General features: G+C 43.8%; 1 protein-coding gene across 3 annotated transcripts in view; it reads left to right on the top strand.

Annotated features, from left to right (window-relative positions):
- The first annotated feature begins 4,956 nt into the window (after positions 1-4,956).
- FAM81A (family with sequence similarity 81 member A) overlaps positions 4,957-16,902 on the top strand; it is a 33,653-nt gene continuing 21,707 nt past the window's right edge. The window contains exons 1-2 of one of the 3 annotated variants that reach the window (XM_034784714.1): positions 4,957-7,594; positions 9,218-9,537. The gene's annotated coding sequence lies outside the window, so the exon portion shown is untranslated. Of the gene's footprint in view, positions 7,595-9,217; positions 9,538-12,150; positions 12,351-13,207; positions 13,389-16,902 lie in introns of those variants that run through there. The other 2 variants (XM_034784715.1, XM_034784716.1) reach the window with 2 other exon arrangements.

The raw sequence follows: 16,902 nt of genomic DNA, 5'->3' as shown, positions 1-16,902 counted from the left end.
GGGCGGAGTTGGGGCGGGGCGGGGTGGGAAATGGGCAGGGCCAGGACCCCGTGGAGGGTCCTCTTTTTTTATTTGTTAAGTATGGTAACCCTATTTTAAGTGATATTAAGTGATAGGCAGAAAGTCAGAGTGGTTACCAAAAGAAAAGAAAATATAAGCATGTGCTCTAAACTGTCAACCCTGTTAGACTGGGCAACATCTAGATTAAGCAGTTTTTTCTCACCCACTGGATATTGCAGTCCTTAATATACAGGTTTGTTCCTTAAACCTGGGTCAACCTCCCCTGTTGGAGTCTTGTCTTCTTTCCAGTGTCTTAGCTGCTTGCAGCGAAGGTGTGGGCATGAGAAGGGCCCAGTAAGTGTCCACTCTGTCTGTTTTATACCCTCAGTCTATGTGCTTGGGGAGCACAAGTCCAGGCGCATCTGGGGGGGCATTGCTGAGTCTCTCCAAGCAAGGTTGAACAATTCCCCTGGTGTGGCCTCATGCAGGCAAATCATTGCATTGTAGGACAATGGCTGTTGATAGGTTGTTTGACACCCTGCCCGGGTGCTGATTTCTTTTCTTGCTCTTGACTCTGGGGAGCTAGTATCTGGCTGATTCCCCAATTTACAGCATGTTTTAGTGACCGCCATACAACACAATTCTCATAATTTCATATGCATCAATGATATACGTATATGGATAGAGAAATGACTTTCAGCAGATCATAATCTTTCCTCTGATACTTTACAAGGCATGCTTTATATGTGAGATCACGATTATGAAAATGAGCAATATGGGGGTTACAGTATGCTCCCCCAAGGTATAGAATTTCAGTCACTCCTCCATGTTGCTGGCTCTGGATGCTGGGAGCATGCAGATCTAAAAGATGGCTCAGCAGGATGTATTGGAAGACTGCGACAACTGTCTGTAATGTGGGAGGTGATAGTCAAGTTTTCTTAAGCTGCACAATGAATGAGAGCGGTGACAGGTGATGGGGGTGCTAGGAAGCCTGGGATATGATGGTTTCACTCAGGTCGGCATACTGCAGTGTGGACACTGGAGCCCGGGTTTGGTGCTCAGGTCCAGAAATTCTAAACCTAGAGTCACCAATGAGTGTGGATGCTCAAACTATGGGCTTACAAACCCAGGATCCACTGATTCAAGTCCCACTAACCCTGGCTTGCATTGCAAAAAAAGAAAACATCTCAGAGCATGGGTCAACTGTAGGGCTGCCCAGAGGGGGGGGCAAGTGGGGCAATTTGCCCCAGGCTCCAGGCCCCGCAGGGGCCCCCATGAGAGTTTTTTGGGGCCCCTGGAGTGGGGTCCTTCACTCGCGCCGGGGCCCCCGGAAAACTCTCGTGGTGCCTGGGCCCCTGGAGCTTCTTCCGCTCTGGGTCTTCGGCAGCAATTCGGCGGCAGGGGGTCCTTCCGCCCCGGGACCCGCCACCAAAGCGCCGGGTCTTCGGCGGCAATTCAGCGGGGGGGGGGGGGGTTTAAATGTTGATCAATGAAAAAAACAAAACCTAGTTGATAGTGTCTTTACGGAACTAACCATAACACCATGGCAGAAAGGAGTGTTTTCCTATCCAAATGAACGTATGAAAGTAGGATTCAAAAGTGAATTTACATCCTTATACATTATCATACAAATCTGTATTTCATATCCCCCCCATGAAATAATGTGATCTCTATACAAGAGACATTTTCTTGACTTAAACACTGTGGGGTTGGTATGTGCCAGCTGCTGAGTGCTGTTGCCCTGATCCAACAAAACACGTAAGCATGAACTTAACTTTAAGTGCATGAGTAGTCTCATTGACTTAATGTTAAGCACACATTTAACTGCTTTGCTACAAAAGGGCGAGGATGTTCAACACCTAGCAGGATCGTGCCCTGAAATATCTAGGGCTTTAACAGTTTTTGCCAAGAACATATTTCTAAATGTTTGAAAACCTTACAGAATACAACTTTCACTTCACCTTCAATCTCAAAATGTATTGAAGTTTCAAAGGGTAACATTCTTATAGGAACTCTGTGAATCTGGAAAAGATTTGAAGTTTTCATGAAATAGGCACTGCTCTGTCTGCTTTTTAATTGGTTAAAGCTGACAGTAAAAAAAATATGCACTGCTGCTTTTTTGTTAGAAGTTCCTGAAATATATTTAGAACAAATTTTCTACTGTGCACAGACCACAGGTTTGTGTTTTATTAATTAGACTCATTTTGTTAATATTCAAATGCTTGAAAACTGCTAAAATAGGGCTTATAATCATTAACAAAAATGTAAAATTTTCAGTTTGCAAACCACACATTTTGGTATTTCTTAGAGAGATGTATATATTATATCATAGAAAAAACAAATGGTATAAATTAAGCAAACTTTAGAGAGTATTTTTTGCTTTTCAAAGAATAATTAAATACTTTAATACCCTTAAACTTTTTTTGCTAAAAAACAGATGGCTAAATTCTATTTTCAGTTACATAGGAATAAATGTAGTGTAGATGTAAATGTAGTCCACATTGTAAGTCAATGTAACCATGTGACCTTATTACTGTCATCCTCTGAATCTGACACCTTCGTCCCCTGTTCCCTACTATTGGCCTTAAAGGAAAGCACACCTATTCAGGAAGCATGCTTAAACACATGCTTAGCTTTCACATTCCTCCATATGCATTTATAAATTGCCTAGCAAAATAGGGCCTTTGGGTGTTACTGGAACAATAAGTAACAATAATAACAAAGTCAACTGAGTTCCTCTGACTATAGTCGGTATAACTGAAAGCATAATCATGTGGATCTCCACTTAAAGAGACTTTGGACTTGATTAAGGGATATCTCAAACTTAGGCCCAGATAGGGTGACCAGACAGCAAGTGTAAAAAATCAGGACGAGGGTTGGGAGTAATAGGAGCCCGTATTCAAAAAAGCCCCAAATATCAGGACATCTGATCACCCTAGGGCCAGAGAGCTCTTTCCTGCTCCCATTGAAATTAGTTGCAGAATTCCATTTATACAAAATTTTGCTTTCACTTACACTGGTATAAAATGCAAGCAACTCCATTGATTTCCATGGTGTGAACCTGAGTCACTCCAGAGTAAATAAGATTACAATTTGCCCTTTTGTCCACAGTGGAAACATTCATGAGTATCAATTCAAAGTTTTTAAGCTAAAAATTGTACCTATATTGCCACTATTTAAAATGAGTTTTCACTTCTGACTGAAATCTTTGGTCAGTATCATTTCATTAATGGTTATTATTGTTTATGTTATTAATCTCAACAGGGAATGTTGCTAAATGTATCTTTTAAGAATGCAATCTATCTCTTCATTATCAGAAAATAAATATATTGTGGGAGCACACAAAAATATTTTCATGCTCTCTGTTGGCAACATCAAACAAATATGGTTACAGGTACAACAACAATGATGTTTGGCAAGGTAGCATTCTTTATAAGGTGGAGTTGTTTAATGAGCTAATTTTCACTCAGACAAAAAAATTAATCAATATTTTCACAATGTCAAAGGAAAACAATTGTCTTTCTAATTTCTAATATGATATGACCAACAAAAAAATAAAAACCCCTAAACAATTACATGTTGAACCTCTCTAGTCCGGCATTGCTGGTCCGGCAACATCCGTGGTCCAGCATGATTTTATTTTATGTTTTTTTATACTTTATCTACTTATTTCCTTGTGCCAATACAGTAAAATTGTGTAACAACACTAACACTTTGTTATGAAGAAAGCTGGTAAGCCTTGGCTAAGCAGCGTTGCAAACATTATTCTGTTTATTCGCCTCGGTGAGATAAAAAGAGAACCGCTCACAACAATATTGACCTCCCGTGGTTTGGCAAATTTTCTGGTTTGGCATCTGTCAGGTCCCAAGGGTGCCAGACTAGAGAGGTTCAACCTGTACTTGAAAATGATCCTTAAATGTGGTCAATTGCTTTTCATTTATTGAGACACTTTGAAAAGGAATATCATTGTGTATGCTCCAACTCTGACCTAGGTTAAAATTATTCTAAGATGGTGGAGAACATCCTCTTCATTTTCCCTCTTAAATAAACAAACTAACTCCCACAAACTACTTCTTTGGGCCTGATACTTGCCCAAAACTCTTGCCCGGAAACTCTTGACTGAACTGAATTAGATATTCACCTAAGTCAGGACTGCAGGACCATGAACCTTATCAGTAGGAAGTAGTATAAATAACTAACTAAATACACAATAAAAATATGCAACATTTTAATTGGTCTTCCACAAAAACAATTTCTCCTTTGGTGCTCCCTCTACAGCAGCAGTTAATTGACAAACACCAAGTGCTTTGAAGATGTTGGTGGCGCACTAAAGAAGTGAATTCAATAACCATGTTAAGTTTAAATTCTGTTACAAAGAATCAGGGGAGCATTGTGTGTCAGAAAGAGTACAAGAAAACCAATGTGGAAATAAATTTTAATGGTAAGTCATGATTCTAAGAAGAGTACAAAAATTAAGAAGAATTTTCTTTTAAACTAAAAATGCCTTGAATATACATTTAGTTTTAAATATACTTCTCCCTGCACCAAGCCTGAGTAATAAAGCAAACAAGTGGGTGTTGGGGAGGATGGCTACTCTTGTGACCCTTGTGGAAGGCTACCACCGGGCTTCTGGGGCATGCGGGGCCCTCCAAAGGTTGAATTTTGCCCCTATATATTTAGCTGATCAGATCTGTGCAAAAAAAAGATGGAATTGTGCATTTTATGTAAAAGCATGAAATTTGTCTTAGGGCATGACCTAATAAAGATTTTCAGATATAGAGACATCACCAGCTCATGCCATGTTGGCTGTGGCAGACATTTTAACATCATTGTCATTATTGGCAAATTTTACAGTTGGACACACAAGGGATGTATTCTTGGTTTTGCTTCAGCGTGATCTTAAAATTGCAGTAAGGAGACATTTTGTACTAATTTTGATTGCCAGTGTGTTCTTGGCAGAATTTAATCACATTTCTCTTTTTCTTTCAGATGCTACTTTGGTTGTGTGAAAGCTGCTTGGTGATTGAGTAATATTAGCTGTACACTGTAGTAAAAAATATTAGATTACCATTGGCTACTACTAGTGCTTCACCCATCTCGAAAAGACACAAACTTGTTTGAGAGCCAGGTCCATCAACACAGACATCCGATTCCTCTACTGACTGAAGTATGTCTTTGTCAGGAAGATACAGGTGCAGAGTCAGTTAATCCAGCAGAATTGAAAAGAGAACATGCTGGATCTGGCTATCGAACTCTAGCAGAAAATATAAGACATTTCCATAAAGTGAAAGCACTTCCTATATTCATAAACATATGCATATTAGATGATGGTGATGGTATTGAAAAGAGTTTGAACAAGAACAATGGACAGCACAAATCTTGCTACATCAAATTTAACAGGACCAAACTTAAAGGGACTGAGGAGAAAAAATAAAGAACTGAGTAAGCTGTGGATCACCTTGATGAACTGCAGAGGAAATACATACGTTTAACTGATGAACACAAAGGGCCTCCAGAAAAAGAAGTCTGCTTTATTTGTGAAATGAGCTTACCATCAGAAGACCTCCATGAAGCTTCTACCCTCAGCATTGATAGTCGAGTCCACAAGAGTGCACTTCATCTGCAAAACCAGCACTTGGTTGCACAACTAAGTGGAGGGGATTTAGAGGCCCAAGAGGCAAAGTATCATGCAAGATGTTTGGTGTCTCTCTACAACAAAGCCAGGGAGAAGAAAACTGAGCAAAGCAACACAGAGAAGACATCACGTGGGATTGCCTTTGCTGAACTGATAGCATACATTGACGAGACAAGACTGAATGAAGACGTGGCTCCATTCTTTAAACTAGCAGACCTCAAAAGGCTCTATACAGCTAGACTAGAACAGCTGGGGATGACACTGGCAGGGCGCATTCACAGCACTGAACTAAAATCCCATATAATTTCACATACTCCAGATCTCCAAGCACACATGATGTGCTCCTTACCTTCAACCAGGATATTGGATATGCATGCCAAAAAGCATGTGAGGAAGAAGCTCTTTACCTATCCCAAACAGCAACAATTATTCAAAGGGACATGTTTCAAATGAAAACAGAATTTCATGGATAATTTGACCCAGGATGCCAAGAAACATTTGTTCCCATGTCACTATTGGCACTGATGTCCGTGATATTGGATGGTCCAAACATTAAAACTCACTCAGAGCAAGTTTCCATTCCTCCAGCTACCTTTACTTTGGCACACCTGTTGCAGTACAACAGCAATATCTGTCACCATGAAGGAACAGAAAGTTTATACCACAACAAAGCATGAGAAATGCATTTACCTATCTATGTTGGTTTAACACTTCGTGCACAGACATGAAAAAGTGAGCTACCAGATACCTTCTTTAAGCTTGGATTGGCCATTTCCTATGGCAGAGTATTGGCCATCTCTACCAGCAAACAGTGCATGCCAACACTTGGAGGATGAGAATGTAGTCTGTCCTCTAAAGCTTTGTGATGTATTGTTCACTACTGTGGCCATAGACATCACAGACCACAATCCCAGCCCCACCACAGCAACAGACTCCTTCCGTAGAACTAGGATACCACTTTTTCAGCCTCCCAGTACGTAAGTGGAGGGAGATGTCCATGGAATTCCCACCCCTGACTGTGAGACTGTAGTATCAGTGAAGAAGATTTTATCGTCACTTTCTGAGTTTTACACAATTGTCCCTCCAGTGATCTTAAGAAAATGAATACTCCCATCCCTGTCACAAATGTTGAAATCAAGACTGACTGCCTACTGATTACCCAAGCCCTGCAAGAAGAATGCAGGTGGCTTGAACAAGTTAGTCAAGCAGCAAGTCTGGATAACTTCAATGGAGATGAAGACATTTCCTGGGCAACTTATCATGCCAGCAAGCAGCCAGTGCCAGACTTCGCTCCAGTCATCAATGTGCTTCTTCCCATCTTTCCAGATGACTCCAAGTCTGTGGCAATGATTCATCATGTCATGGATGTGATGAGGAACGCTATACTCCACCTAAATCTGTATGAAGTGCCAGTGATCACTGAGGACTAACCCCTTCTCACCATAAACAAACAGATACAGTGGACCTGGCCTGCTGGGTATGGCGAGGACAAATCTGTTATTATGTGGTCTTCATCTGGAAATGTCAAGTTTAACTGGAGATTGGCTAGAAGATAGTGGACAGATAGAAGCCCTTGTTCAGGCCAAAGTGGCCTCCCTAGGAATGGCTGACTTCTTGAAAGTGTGTCATGTCATACGTACTAGGCATGCCCATCGAGTAACTGCCAACAGTCTGTGCATCTTGCTCCAAAATGCACACATACCGTGTACCCAAAGTCTCAAGGAAGATGAGGTCCTCATGAGGTATAAATGGTGTGACAAGCGAAAATTAGAAAACCCAGTGTTCTACTTCTGGCATACCACACTTCATTTGGATCTACTTGTATTGACCTGTGTGCTGTAAATCCACCAGGCAAACTTTGCTCTCTACAGTGAATGCCTTGGAAAGCTCTCACCCTCGTTCTTTGTGTTAGATCATACTAATTATGCACGTTGGGTGCCTGTTCACCTTCAAGATAAGGTAAGCCTTCACACAGTGCATCCAGACACAATTAGAGAGTTCCTAAAAGGAAACATCACAGTTTGCAAGACACAACATGTTTTCTCTGCCGTCATGCTTGACCAGCCTCACGAGCAAAATCATACCATAATCAAAAGGGATGGTGGAGCTGTTGGTCTAACACAAAATACGGAAGCCCTTTGGCTCTGGATGGTAGTGGGACCAGAGATGGCCAGGTTGATAGAGGCTTGAGAAGATTAATAGAGATATCATGTATGTATTGCTATAACTATAGTGCTGTGCATTCTTTGCATACCAGAAACTCATCAAAATGAGTGGACTCATCAAATAAATGGGAATTTGAGTTGCACAACGGATGCAATATTTGCCCCTTATTTTTGTTCACACACACGCACACACACACTTTGAAAAAAGAAGAAACAAACAAGTCAATTTTACTTTTATGTTTGACACTTTTAAACCCCAATCCTGGAAATAATGATACACATGAGTAACTTTAGGCACCTGAGTAGTCCTTTTGTAATCAAGAGGGCTACTCATGTGCATAAAGTAAGCATGTACTGTTGTGTTAGGATCAGGGAATAAATTTGTAATTAGGTCCAACGATTGTCAGAAATGAGTTACTGTTTCATTTCAGACCTGATTATCTGAGGTGCAGTTGACTTTAATATAAACAGAGGGCAATCAATGCCCTATAGGTTCAGACCCTTAGTTACTTTTATTTAAAAGTATGTGCATGTCAGGATGCTATTTAACCTTCAGACATACCAGATGGTTAGCATTGTGATGATTTGTGTTGGCAGCAGTAGTGGGATTTGATATCTATTTCAGCCAAAAGCAAATGCAGTTTAGGCTCTACTTTTGGGATTGCTGCAACAGATCTGATTTTACTTACTTTTGGTTTGTGCCACTGTAACTCTAATGATGTCAACAGAATCACACCAGCATGAGAGCAGAAGCAGACCCAATGTTCACCATTTTTGCTGGCTACTCTTTCCCATAGCTTATATATCTGATTTGTGCATGCAAATTTAGGTCAATGTACACTTTATGGGCTCTAACACACACACACACTCACACTTACTTTTACAGGCACAAAATAATACGCTGGCTTTGAGACCAACAGAAAATGTAAGTAATTTTTTTAACTTCTCACTGATTCAAATTGGCACAGTTTGACAGCCCTGTATTCTACCAGGATTTTCCATACACTGTGGGAAAAATCCCCTATAGTCCAGATTCTCATCTCGTTTACACCATTAGGAATTCGAAGTAACTCCAATTAAATCAATCACTTTTCTCAAGCAAGAGATTGATTAGAGCAGAGCTTCAGAAGACTGCATTGAACAGAATGCAGGCTATTCACAGCCACTGCATTTATACTTGGCCCAATACTGTGTCTAGAATCTGTCACCGTTAGTCATTCATGCTGTAACATATGGAATAAGGTTTTTATTTGCTGGGTCTTTCCCCTCCCAGTTCTGCAACGTGTTGACACTGCTATGAAATAGATTGTGAGGAAACGGTGATAAGAAGGGATTTGTTCTGGTTGCTGGACGGCGTGTGAATATTTGCCTCCTATAAATAAGTCTCTCCCTCTCTCTCTCTCTCTCTGTTTATTAGGAGAACCCTGGCTCCCTCTGATTGAGCTGCAGGTTTCTATGGAGACAGCGTCCTGGCAACAACTCTCAGCAGCCGTTTTCTTCCCATCTACCAGGCCTGGTGGCAGCAGGCCCCGCGGAGAGGGAGAGGACCTGGCTGCCACTAGCAGCAGGAAGGGACGGATGGACATCCAGGCTGTCTAGCTGCACTCTATGAATCTTTGCATACAGCTATCCCAGAAGTAAAAACATATTAAAAAGCCGAGCAGAGACATCCAGCAGAGAGGTTGCTAGGATGCAAGGGAAGGATGGGCAACCATGTCCTGCCCTAATCCAACACTGGTGAGTGAATACAGCAGCTTTAATACGACTAAGAGTCTGTCTGAACTTTGCCCCTCTCTGTCGCATGACAATATGGTGATGTTTGTGTTGTGCTGTTATGTCAATTTCCCCCCATCATAGCATTTCCACAATCATCCCCATATTCTCAGACGATTCCTCGTGGAAGTGTGCTGCAGTCATTTTAGGGGACCTGTAAAACTTCCTAATGTGGCAATGCAGTGTATGTAGTGTAAGGGCTTGTTTGATGTAGCAAAGTGATGGGCTTTTTGTTTTTTGACCCATCCTCACACTGAGTCATGACACAATAACATTTCTATTCACTCCAAAACACCATCCTGGTATGTTGCAATGCTCCAGTGCAACATTATGATTCCTGAGTTTGTCCCAGCCACGCACTCTCAAAGGGCCCCTGGTCACAACATTGTGTCGCCTCCAGAGGTATTCCTGGACTGTTTTGAGACAGGAAGGATGGTCCAGTGGTTTGGGCATTAGCCTAGGACTTGGGAGGCCCTTAGAGTCCTTGCTCTGCCATCAACTTCTTGTGTGGATTTAAGACAAATCACTTAGCTTCTCTGCACCTGAGTTCCCTGACTCTAAAATGGGGATAATAGCACTTTCCTACCTCACAGAGGTGTTGTGAAGATAAATCCATTGCAGACTCTGAGGTACTCGGATTCTATTGTATGTACCTTAGGTAGATTTCAATGTTATGGAAGTTACAGAACAGAACTGCTACCATTGTGACTTAAAAGAAGGGGCAAGTGGAAAACTGTGTATGGTACTTGTACGGCCCTCATTGTCATAGAATCTGAGCACCTCAAAATCTGTAATCTATTTATCCTCACAACACCCCAGTGAGGTAGAGCAGTGCTATTGTCCCCATTTTACTGATGGGTATCTGAAGCACAGAGAACTAAGTGACTTGTTCAAGGTCACACAAGAAAACTATCCCAGAGCAGGGAATTGAGCCCAGTCTCCCAAGTCCTAAGCTAGTGCCTAAATCATTGGAACATCCTTCTTCTCATCCCCACAGAAATCAAATGTGCAGGGCAATGGGTGCTTTCAATGTGTGGCAGAGGGAGAGGTATGCAACAACAAAACAGGATCAAACCTGAATTTATGTATGTCTGTTTCCTTAATCTTGCATGCAGCTTCATCTTTAGTTTCAAGTTTTGCATTTCTGACGTCAATGATTTACAGGAATAACAGTGAGGTATTCCAGGTTCATATGAGACAGAAATTGTGGTAGGCCTCAAGTGAGTGAGTATCTTTACAATCAGATATGGAACTTACAGTTGTGAGATATCCATGTAGCTGCAATAGGACAAATGTAGAATATTTAGAAAAGAACTCTTGAAATAATACTCTCGTAAATCTGATAATATTGACTTACTGTCTTGTGTTTTAAGTTACTTGTATCGTATCAAACAGCAGTAAAATTATTTGGGGCCTGGACCTCTATTAGGTTCAGTGGAACTATGTCAATTTACACCAGGTCAGGATCTGATCCTGAGAGTTATATTTTTCTTTTGCTGCACACTTGTTAACATTAATGGATATTACACACATACATAGAGAGGGAATATAACTATTAGTTCTGACATGTAGCTATTATTATTTACAGGACATATATACACTTCCAGAATTGCAGAGAGCTGCGTGGAATTTAAATGCTGGTGGACAAGATGCTGGAGACTTGGTCCCTGAAAAAATGCTGAATTTAGGGCTTGATCAAGTTAGTGGGAATATTTCCATTGACTTGAATGGGCTTTGGATCGGGCCTTTACTGAGGCTTGCCTGTTAGACAAACAGAGCCCAATCCTGAGGTCCTTACCCAGTGCATATTCAGTACATAGTAGAGCAAAATCCCAGGGTATGTCTATGCTGGAATTAAACACCCGTGGCTGGCCACTGTCAGCTGCCTCGGGCTCGCAGGGCTCAGGCTGCGGGATTCTAAAATTGTGGTCTAGACGTTCAGGCTCAGGCTGGAACCTGGGCTCTGGGACCCTCCCCCTCTTTTGGGGTCTTGTGAATGTCCTCACAGCAATTTCACAGCCCTGTAGGGCATGTCTACATTGCCCCACAGTTCGGACCAAGGGGGCGTGCATAGCTGTGGGCACCAAAGTGCTGTGCTGTAACTCCCCCTTGTGGGTGCTGCAGGTAAGGACATACAGGTCATGAGTTCTCTGTAACCAATAACAGTTACGTACCAGATCTAATAGGTATATTCCCTCTGGGGACCTTTTAAGTTCATACCTGCAGCATCCACACAGGGAGTTACAATGCAGCATTTTGGTGTGCACTGCCATTCAGACTCTTAGTCGGAACTGTGGGGCAATGTAGACATGCCCCCAGTATCATTCAGGATGAGATAACTGCCTCAGAATGTCATTGGAGGTGTATGAGGTCTCAGCATCAGAGAGATCTGAGTGTGTACTGCAAAGCCAGCACTAGGTATAAGCAGAATAAGCAATTGGTTAGGACCCTGAGCATTTCAAGAGGGCACCCTATTAATTATTAGTATGTGTTGTGTGTGTTGGGGGGGCCAAGTATTTCTGCTTAGGGCCGGCAATGGCCTACCACCACCACTGGTCTACGGAGTGATGTGTTTAAATTAAAAATGACAAATAACTGAATATTTCATATTTGGAAATATTGTTTCAGATGAATCAGTGCCTTTGGTGGCTTTTAGGACAATTTGTATTTGAATGTACATCTGTGACTAATCCTGCAGTCTTTCTGCACCCAGACATTGGCTTCAGTGGGAGTTACAGATGCACAAGTATGGCAGGATGAAGCCATTGTGAGCTGAGGTAAAAAAACAAACCACATTTAAGATATACTGTCAATTATGTTTTAAAATAGTTTAATATTTTGTTTTGAGTTTTTGGAACAATATCCAGGTCCTTAGTGATATAAATCAGGGATAGAGCCATTGAAGTCAATGAGACTATTCACATATTTAAAATTAAACTGTGCTTAAATGGTTTGCTGCGTCAGGGCCATTAACATGCAGTTTGACCTAGTGGAATGAGCATAGATCCAGGCTTTGCCACTGATTCACTGTATGACCTCTTTGGGCAAGTCATTTAACTTCACTGGCTAAATTTCCCCAATTGTGATAATAGTGCTAACCAAACCTACCTCACAGACTGTTGTGAGGATAGCCCTCAGATGAGTAATCCAGTGTCTTAATGACACTTAGGGTAGGTCTACACTACCGCAGGGATCGATACTCTGTGATCGATCCACCGGCGGTTGATTTAGTGGGTCTAGTAAAGACCCACCAAATCGACAGCAGATCGCTCTCCAGTCAACCCCTGTACTCTACTCCCAGTGAAAATAGTAAGGTAAGTCGATGGGAGATTTTCTCCCATCGATCCCCCGTGGTGTAGACCTTGCGGTAACTCGACCTAAGGTATGTCGACTCCAGCTACGTTATTCACGTAGCTGGAGTTGTGTAGCGTAGATCAACTTGCCGCAGTAGCGTAAACATAGTCTTAATGGAGATGACTTTTGTGAGGAACAGTTTGTAGGATTCGGCCCTTGGAATCTGTACAGTGTCAGAATATGTAAATAATAATAATATCTATCTCTAATATAATGCTTTTCATCGTAGATCTCCAAGCACTTTACAAAGAAGGTCTGAATCATTATCCCCATTTTACAGATGGAGAAACTGAGGCACAGAGATTTGCTCAGGGGCACCCAGCAAAGCAGAAGCAGAGCAGGGAATTGAAGTCACGTCTCCTCAGTCCCAGTCAGTGCCCTGGCCACTTACTACAGTGTTTCTCATTAAAATGGGTCTATCTTTAAAAAAAAAAAAAATCTTATTCATGGAAAGCTATGCTGTAAGTGGAACACACATACTGCTACAAAAATGCTCTGTTTTCTAAGCAGTGCCTTGAAACATGTTCTAATGCATGAACATGAGGTGTATTTTGATACTTTTTCAGGATATCCCTCACAGGTTTTTTGAACTTCAAAAGTTGACACTTGTATTAAAATAACCTGTTTTCTCCTTCCATCTGTTCACCATATTGCACCAAGTTTCATCAGCAATTGCAAAACTGTTTTCATAGATCAGATCTCTTAGTTTTCTGTAGCAATTCTAAGTTCACATGGAATTCAGGATCAGGCCCAATGTGAAAAAGGAGCGATCATTGCTACGTCTGTTATAGGATTTTTGGTGGGCTGAAGGGCCTAGTGGTTAGTGTCCACTCATTCATGGGGCAGTGGTAGGGTAGCCTGGACCCACCCACTCCACTGGGCTCTGACCCAAGGCCTGAGGAGGGTCAGCAGTATTTGCCTGCAGGGAGGGGCTCTCTGAGCTACTTTCCCTGGGTCACTTCCTACCACTGCTTCACTCCCTCAGCTTCTGGTCCCAGATAAGGAGAAAAGAAAAATGAAAAGGAAACCCAATTGCCAGCACAGATGGGCTCTGCATACAGTCCTGTTCCTTCAGGGAGGCTTCTCCAGCCCGCCTTCAGGATTGGTCTGCACTCCTCCCCAATCTCCCCCTTCGGAGCTTGGTTGCTCCCTTTTCACCCCTGTCTCCAGATGGAGCATGATCTGCAGGGTTGGAGGGTGGGGCTAGCTGGGCCCAGTACTGCCCTTTAACCCCTTCCAGCCCAGTGTGAGGTTTGTATACCCCACTACAATGTCAAAAACATTTCTTTTTAGATGGCATAGAGTAGATGGATTTGGTTACGGCTACCACTCCTTTTTACAAATAACCTACTGAGCCAAATTCTGATCTCATTTACACTGGTATAAATCCAGAGTTGCTGCACTGAAGTTAGTAGAGTTACACGGGTGCAAGTGATATCAGAATCTGTGGTTATTACCATATGTATTATGGCTGTTTGAAATAGAAAACAAATGGTTAAAAGACTAAATTTGAACTAGATTTTCAGTGACCTCTGTTTCTACAGGCACAAGTTAGTTAGATGTCTTACTGCCAATATTTGAACCTGCATAACATATTATCCCATATAATGTACTGTCTCTTAAACATTTTTGTTCCATTCTTCAGCAAATACATCCTTAACATTATGTATCATCCTGATTGTTTTATTTTTGTATTAACCATTGATGCTAAAACATTTCCTATTACTAGGAATATTCTATTGTTTCCCTTCAGTGCCATAGGTTAGCAGTGTCGAACTTAGTTGGTGATTTCCCAGTTTCTGATGCTCGAGATGCATTAGCCAACAGACTTTGTTTATTTTTGTGTGTGGGGGGGGGGTTTCCTCTCTTCCTTAAGGCTGCTCTACCCAACTACAACTGAGTCAGGGGACCTGGTTAAAACGTGGCTGGCTCCTGCAGGGCTGGCTCTGGCTTTTTTGCCGCCCCAGGCAAAAAAGCCTCCCGCCTCCCCGCCCCCCCAGCGCAGCAGGGGAGGGCGCCGAGCCCGGCCACAGGCCGCTCTCCCCGACCAGCCGGAGCACCGGGGGGAGGGCGGCGAGCCCGCCGCGGCTCCGCTGGCGGCTGGAGCCCCGGGAGGAGGGCAGAGAGCCTGGCCGGGGCTCCGCTCTCCCCGGCTGCCAGAGCACTGGGGGAAGGGCGGAGAGCTTGGCCGAGGCTCCGCTCTCCGCGGCGGCCAGAGTGCCGGGGGGAGGGCGGAGTGCCGGCCGCGGCTCCGCTCTCCCCGGCGGCCAGAGCGCTGGGGGGAGGGCGGAGAGCCCGGCCGCGGCTCTGCTCTCCCCGGCGGTGAGCCCGCTGCGGCTCCGCTCTCCCTGGTGGCCAGAGCACCAGGGGAGGGCGGCGAGCCCGCTGCAGCTCCGCTGTCCCCAGCGGCCGGAGCGCCACGGGGAGGGCGGCGAGCTCAGTCACGGCTCTGCTCTCTCCGGCGGCCAGAGCGCCGGGGGAGGGCAGCGAGCCTGCTGCGGCTCCGTTGTCCCCAGCGGCCGGAGCGCCGCGGGGAGGGCAGCGAGCCCAGTCGCGGCACCGCTCTCCCCGGCGGCCCAGAGTGCTGGGGAGGGCGGCAAGCCCACTGTGGCTCCGCTCTCCCCGGTGGCCGGAGCCGGAGCACCGTGCCGTGCCGCCCCCCTCCAGGTGCCGCCCCAAGCATAAGCTTGGTGGGCTGGTGCCTGGAGCCGGCCCTGGGCTCCTGACCCAGTACACTAGGGTTAACATTTCCATTATTAAATTGGAAAGTCTATTATATCGGAAACACAGTTAGGTCTGCTCCACAGAGTACAGTGTTGTAGAATCTATTTGTCTTTCAAAACAAGCTTTCAAATGGCTGGGTTACTTAAATGTAATACTAATGGCCACATTGTGATACACTTACCTATATTGAATAGTACATTACACCATGAATATGTCTACTCTATAAGAGGTACTACTCGATAGGAGCAAGAGTATCACAGCTTAGCTATGAAGTGAGTGGGGTTCATTTGGCTAACTATAAATCTTTCTTGTAAGGATTTTTGGTTTTAAATTACTGATTTAATGAATATTTCAGCTGGGAATATGTCTCTTAACTTGGGATATTTTACAATTGTCTGGAGATTGGTAATTCTGGGGTACAACTGTAGATGCTAACAACCAGACACTCACTATTAATTGATCCATGCAAAAGTTAACCATAACTGAGAGGGGAGTGTCAGCTTTCACTGAATTTTCTTGCTTTTACTGCTTTTTTAATCACAGTTAGAATTATTTCTATGTAATTTTTGTATATCAAGTTGGATCAGAAAGATATAGCGATTTAGAAAGTTGCAGGTGCCCGTGAATATTGGGTTTGTTTAGATGACCACAGATGTCAATGTATATGGATTGTCCATACGAACACTTAACACTTGGCAAGCTGGTCCATACGAACACTTAACACTTGGCAAGCTGGAGTGTAAATCTACCCCACACTAGCCTGCTGTGCACTAAAGTGTCTGTGTGGACCCTGCTGCTGCACACTGAAAGTTCCGAAGTGCACTTAAATTATGTTGCTTCAAAATGGGAGTAGATCAGGGATCGGCAACCTTTGGCACGCGGCTCACCAGGGTAAGCACCCTGGCAGACCGGGACGGTTTGTTTACCTGCTGCGTCTGCAGGTTCAGCCTATCGCGGCTCCCACTAGCTGCGGTTTGCCGTCCCAGGCCAATGGGGGCTGCGGGAAGTGGCGCGGGCCGCGGTGCGCCGCCCCCATTGGCCTGGAGTGGCGAACTGCGGCCTGTGGGAGCCGCGATCGGCTGAACCTGCGGATGCGGCAGGTAAACAAACCAGCCCGGCCCACCAGGGTGCTTACCCTGGCGAGCTGCGTGCCAAAGGTTGCCGATCCCTGGAGTAGATCAAAGCACATTATGGAATTTTAATGCATGGCAGCAGGGTCCACACAGACACTTATTCCATGGCAGGCTAAAG

Source organism: Trachemys scripta, chromosome 10 (assembly GCF_013100865.1).
Source record: "Trachemys scripta elegans isolate TJP31775 chromosome 10, CAS_Tse_1.0, whole genome shotgun sequence".
NCBI classification, from domain to species: Eukaryota; Metazoa; Chordata; order Testudines; family Emydidae; genus Trachemys; species Trachemys scripta.
Note: the sequence above shows the minus strand (reverse complement) of the source record. Positions and strands in the feature narration are given on the sequence as shown.